This window comes from Hyaena hyaena, unplaced genomic scaffold (genome assembly GCF_003009895.1).
Source record: "Hyaena hyaena isolate Hyena2069 unplaced genomic scaffold, ASM300989v1 scaffold_529, whole genome shotgun sequence".
Taxonomy (NCBI): Eukaryota; Metazoa; Chordata; class Mammalia; order Carnivora; family Hyaenidae; genus Hyaena; species Hyaena hyaena.
In genome coordinates this window covers 1,381,306-1,387,605 of record NW_024081162.1, presented here as the reverse complement: position 1 = coordinate 1,387,605, position 6,300 = coordinate 1,381,306, and positions in this window count along the sequence as shown.

The following is a 6,300-nucleotide window of genomic DNA, read 5'->3' as shown; positions in this document are numbered from 1 at the left end:
AAGATAACAATCCATATGCAAAAATGTATACCACTAGTCCTTACATTCTTATTTGGACCATTCCCACAGCAGAAAATTTTGTCTATGAAATGGAATAACACTCTCTCAAAGTTTAGCACAACAGATATGAAGGATCTAAACCCAATGCCCAGCACATAATAGGCACTTTCTAAGCATCAGCAATATGGGTGATGATACTTTAGCTTCAGAGTTAGTTTTAAGCAATGTGGTGACAAAGAGTTTAGGCTTAGCATCTGCAGACCTGGGCACAACTCACAATTTCACCATTTCTCAGTGTGTGGCTTCTTGGGGCACACACTGTGGAATCAGGAGTGTGTGAGATGTCCCAAAGGAGAGGAGTAATTAGAAGAGACTTCACGGTTACAAGAAGAAATAGGAACACTGAGGAGGAACAGTCTCTAAGGTTTAAGATTTAAAAAAACAACATTATCAGAAATTAAACATTGTAAGATACAATGTTTAAAAAGAAATTTTATTAAAACTGCCAGATTCTATTGCATAATAAACTAGATTATTGTCAACAGATCCGTGGAAGACAAAGGACTTGAAACCTAGACCATTTGTGGTTATCACTCTCTGAATCTCTACCCTGATAGGTTATTGAAGTAACAATGGAGTAGTACAGGATCTTATAAATTCTAACCAAGGCTTGGGACTCAGAGATTTTGTTCTTAGGGTCCAAACACATAACTAAAGGACCTCACATGAAAACCCCAAATATTTCACTTTCCTGAACCATGTCTGTAGAACCAGGTTTTCTCTGGATAAATCCTTCTCAACAGGCACAGAACATAATGAAAAGCTTCAAACTGATTAAAAACTAACAGTAATTGCTAGAAAACACCTTCTCTCCCTCAGTACTGAGTACTTGCTGGATAAAAAATATTTTTAAAACAGAACATTTAAATGTGATCACTAATGAAATGTAAATATTGAATAAGATAAACATCTGTCATGGAATCATTATTATTTATTCTCCATGTTGCAAATTTATCCCTGCCCTTTATTTCTCTTCCAATTACTCATTTTATATTTTTTTAAGTGACTGTCTATCATTGGATTAAATGTAAGCCTTTAGAGAATAGAAGCCGCTGCCACATACCTTTCTTTACACACGCCTCTTGTGAATTCAATTTTTTGACCTTATTTGGCTTTCCAATCCAGTAGAGAAGTAACTTATTTTAAATAAAGGAGGAAGTCAACTTACCCTTAAACTCAGAGGTTAATCTCCATGTAAGCCATCTTTGACATATTTAATTGGTATGGGAAATTTTGCTAGGACAGCTTTTGCCGGGGCTTCATAGAATGCTCCTCAGAAAGTCCTCTTGGGTTTCATGACATCTGTACTTCTTGCTCATAATAACATCTCTAGGCAAGGGATTGTGTTCATGTGCTGTGAATATAGGGTTTTCAGAGGTTAATATAGAAATACTGTATATACTTCAGGGGAGGATTTAAGTTCCTAGAATACGTCCACTTTTTGTACCAAATTAAACAGGTTCCAAATAGTAATTTCATCTAAATTCTTATTTGGCAAAAATCTACTAAGTAAGTACCATGAACAGTATAGGTAATATGGAGATGCTAGATATTAACAGCATAGGTCTTTAGGCAGAAGCAAATGAACACTATTATTTTTTAAGTTTATTTATTCATTTTGAGAAAGACAGATCAAGTGTGGGAGAGGCAGAGAGAGAGAAAGAATCCCAAGCAGGCTCCACACTGTTAGCACGGAGCCTGATGTGGGGCTCGAACTCATGAAATGTGAGATGATGACCTCAGCCAAAAATAAGAGATGCTTTACAGACTGAGCCCCCCAAGCACTCTGGAAATTAACATCACTGAGGGTCAACTATATACTATACTAATTGAGCAGGTTTGTACCAGCACACTAACATAGACAATACAAGGCTAACTATACATTTCACATAGACTCTGTAGCAAGCTAATACCTGGTATGAGTTCAAGGATTGGAAGTCATTTGTGTCTGACCATAGAGGCCTTCACGGAGCAGCTGCTGTTTTCTACTTGGTAAACCTACGATTAGTTGATGTAATGAGATACTACTCAAGGAGAAAGAGACAGTATAAGCAGTCACTAGAATCTAAAAATCTAAATATGTTTAGGGAAGGAGGATAGACTAAGTTCCCTAGGGGAAAAAAAAATCCTCTGTTTCAGGGAGTAGGGGTGTCAAAGAGGGAGGCTGGAAGCATACGATGAGATCTTTAATGCCAGGGTGAGGCTATTTATTAATTTAGTAGAGAGGCAGATGCTATAAAGGTTTGATAACTACCTTTTTATGTGTTTTAGGAAGATCAGTCTCCAGAGATGCATATGAGAGATGGCATTAAGAAAAATTGGGGTATAGTGTGTCCTACTGGAAGACTAGTAAGTAAATAAACTAAGCACAAATGGTTAAAGATTTCGGTAAGATACTAATTTTAAGTTTCAATATCCAGTATAGAGGCAAAATTAACAGAAGCAAAGCATCTGAAAAAAAAAAAAGCACATTAAAAGGGCAGGGTGAATGCAGTTTTAGGTAAGTTGAGCTGCAGATGACTTCAGTGGACATAGAAGTGGTGCTCAACTAGGGAATGTCCTGTACACACTTGAAACGAGGCAAGCTCCATCCCATCATCTACAACATCGAGCAGTATTACAAATTTCCACAACCACCACATACAGCAACATTGATGGGTTGTCTTTGGGGCATATTCTTGTGTCCAAGTTCAACTGTAAAATGGAAATAAGTTGAACTTCAGTAATTCTTTCGGTAAAATCATGAATATTTGCTACCACCAGAGGAGAGCTGCAGCTAGTTTCATACTTTTCAGAAATGCATAAAAGAAATAAATAGAAAAACACAAGTCTTTCAGGTCTGCTTGATTTGTTATTGTTCAGGGAGAAAAAAGCTGTAATTATTTCATCTAGTTAAAAGAGAGGAAATAGTCTAGGGCTATCCTGAATAAAGCAAATTTAAATGAACTGTCCAAATAAAAGGAAACACAATATTGTAAGCTAAATTTTTTACCTCCCAGCAATACATACATACATATATATATATACATACATACATATATATACATACATACATATATATATACATACATACATATATATACACATACATACATATATATACATACATATATATATACATACATACATATATATATACATACATACATATATATACATATACATGTATATTATTTCCATTTCTGTATCCTTGCAATTTACAAAATACCCAGATGCCAGGCAGCAAGGTACCCTTTCCTCATGGGCTCCTCATCCTTCCCATACCATGTATCACCTTCATTCTGCCTCCTGCTTCCTCCTCCATGGGGAGCACAATCTGAACAGTGTTTAGGCTTACTGGTTGCAGTATAAATATTTAACATATCAGGTAGAATTGTAGCCACACGTCTGCCACTAACTTCACATGTAGTAAATGATTAAGTTACTGCTTGCTTAATTAACCTCTGGATCTGGCTCATCATAAGGATTTCATAGTTTGAACACTTTTAAACAACAAAAGCAAGAGGATAAACCTAATAATATGCATAGAAATCACTTGAATGCATTTATTTGTTTAGTTTTCATTGTAAAGGCAAATCCATAGAGATTAAACAAGAATGAATGAAGGATACTTTGTTTGCAAGCACCTACCAACTGAAAAGTTGGTCATGCCTGTTTAGCTAAACAGACCTACAAAGTAAAGTCATTTATCTGGCCAACTAGAGTTTAAAAAATGCTATAACGACTTGAGTATTTCAGTAACCAATTTCTTGGTAGTAGGTATGAATTTTCTGGATAGTAACGACAATTCTCCAACCTTACCTTGTTGCAGATCTTCATCTTTACACAAAAACTTTCTGGACACCCCAGACTGTCAGTTGCATTGTTTCCACTAAACATGTTCAAAAAGCAATTGATCAGATATCTTTAGGACTCCAGAGGAATGGAGAATGAAAAGTAATTTTACAACTATATTGATATTAGCAGGCTACAGGTGTTACAATTTTTTTTCAAATGCCTTTCACCAAAATCTCTATCTGAAATTATCCATATTAGTTAATGATACCATCTTTTTTCTGTGACCTAATTTCATAAATATGAAATAGAAATAATATCACAAATTCTCAGATATGTTTTATTACACCCATCTCTCCAATTCTACTTTAATAAAGATTTTAATCAACTCATACATACAGTCTCTAACAGATCTTACTGCCACCAGACTCTTCCTCTCTGATTCTTCTTAAAACTATTTGCCAAACTAGTCCTCTCAAAAATCTATAATCATGCATTTCCAGAACTTATACTAGTTTCCAGTACTGATTATAAGTAAATCCATAATCTCCAACAATCGTGTCCTACCTCTATAATTTTCTCCTCCTATATCATTTTATTTTCCGTGACCTGCCAGCATGTGCCTTCAACTCCAGTTTAATGAGTCTCATTCATATTTTCGGCCTCTTCCCCAACTGGTAGTCCCTCCCATCCTTAAGCCTCATCTTAAATACAGTTCTCCCTAAAATGATCATTGGCCTGACAAACTGCACAACGTTTCCTCCCAATGTCCTTTATCCCACAACTTTGGATTCAGTCTTGTGTTATTTTGTGATTCTTAAATGGAATAAATTCTTTCATACACAAATTCAGTTGCCTTCATAAATAATAGCATGATATATTTGTATCTGACACAACTCAAAACAGGAAGGTGAACATGTAATGGTCATTCAAACTATGAATTCGGTAACTTTAGATCATATGCTATTCAGTTTGATAATGATTTTCCCCAATTCCCATTTCCCAATTCCCTGTTTGACTTGTTGGTACTGGTCACCTCATTTCCCTCCATTTGTTTTCTATGTATTAGTTTTTAATTCTTTGTTGTTGTTACTGTTGTTGACAGTATTACTTATTTATGCCATTCTTGTTTCCAGAAATTTCAAGGTGGCTTACAAAAACACATGTTGGCCCTTTTTGCACACATTAGAAATAAATAAGAAATTAATTAAAAGAATATAAAATGCTATTTAAATTCAAATATAAATTAATAAGTTATAACAAATTGCTTTAGTAAGCAGAAAAACACCATATTAAATTTTTCAGCTGGTTGAGATCTATGTGCGTCTCCATGTGTAAAGTTTACTTTATAAGCTTTAAGAATATCTTCCAATATATGTGGTTCAGTAGTTAGTGTTTTGTTTAGCTTTAATATTTTTTCTCTTGTTTTAACTTTAACAAATCTATAATCCAAAGAGTTTAAAAGAGTCAAATAGTTCTATAAAGTTCATTATGAAAAACAGTAGACCCCCCCCCATTACCACGATTTTCCCTCTTTGTAGCAACAATTTTTATCTCTTTATCTCTTTAATTGATCATGTTGTTATTTATCACCAAGTCTCTAATATGTTTTTATTGGTACTTTTTAGATGATTATTTTGATATAACTCACTATATTTAAAAGTAACATGATTTTTATTTTTGCTAATTTTTGAGTGAGTTTTGGGTATCATTTGTTTACTTACATACTATATAAGGTGAACATTTAGAGCTCTCTCCTCCTGCTCCCTCACCCCCTCCTCCAACTCAGAATCATTCCCTCTATCACCTTACTTGTAACTTGGTAACTTTTTCTGGAGTTTTCCTTATGGTTATCCTGTATTTCTTGTTTTATTCATTTGCTTGGCTCCTTTCAGCTCCAAATTCTTATTGATTACTAATCCTCCACTCTAGAGTTTCAGATGCATCAAGTATTCTATCAATTTCACCTACTTAAAAAGGAACTTTTCTTGGAGCCTCTAACCTTATCCTTTCTGACCAGATTTCCCTGTATAGGTAATGCACAGCTGTGATTCTGGGGCTTCCCTTCATTACCCATCTATGTCGGTGGATCTGTTGCTCTGCAAATCTCATTTCTTCACATTTCTTGTATTTCTCCTTTGATTAGTAGCACACATTCTCCCATATCTTTTAAGATAAAGAAATACATTATTTGAGAAAGTGAATAGTTGAAAATATCCTTGATTTTCCCATCATTCATAGATTGGCTAAATGTACACTTCTAATCAGAAATTATTTTTCTCCAGAATTTTGTTGAAGACAGAATTCTCTTGCCTTGTATCTTTCAATGCTACTCTCGAAAAGTCCAGAGTTATTCTGATGATTTATGGTGGACCTGATTTTTTTTTCCCTCTTCTCCCTGAATTTATATACTACTTTTTTATATTTGTCCCCAAAGTTATGAAATTGTGTGATGGCATGCTTTGG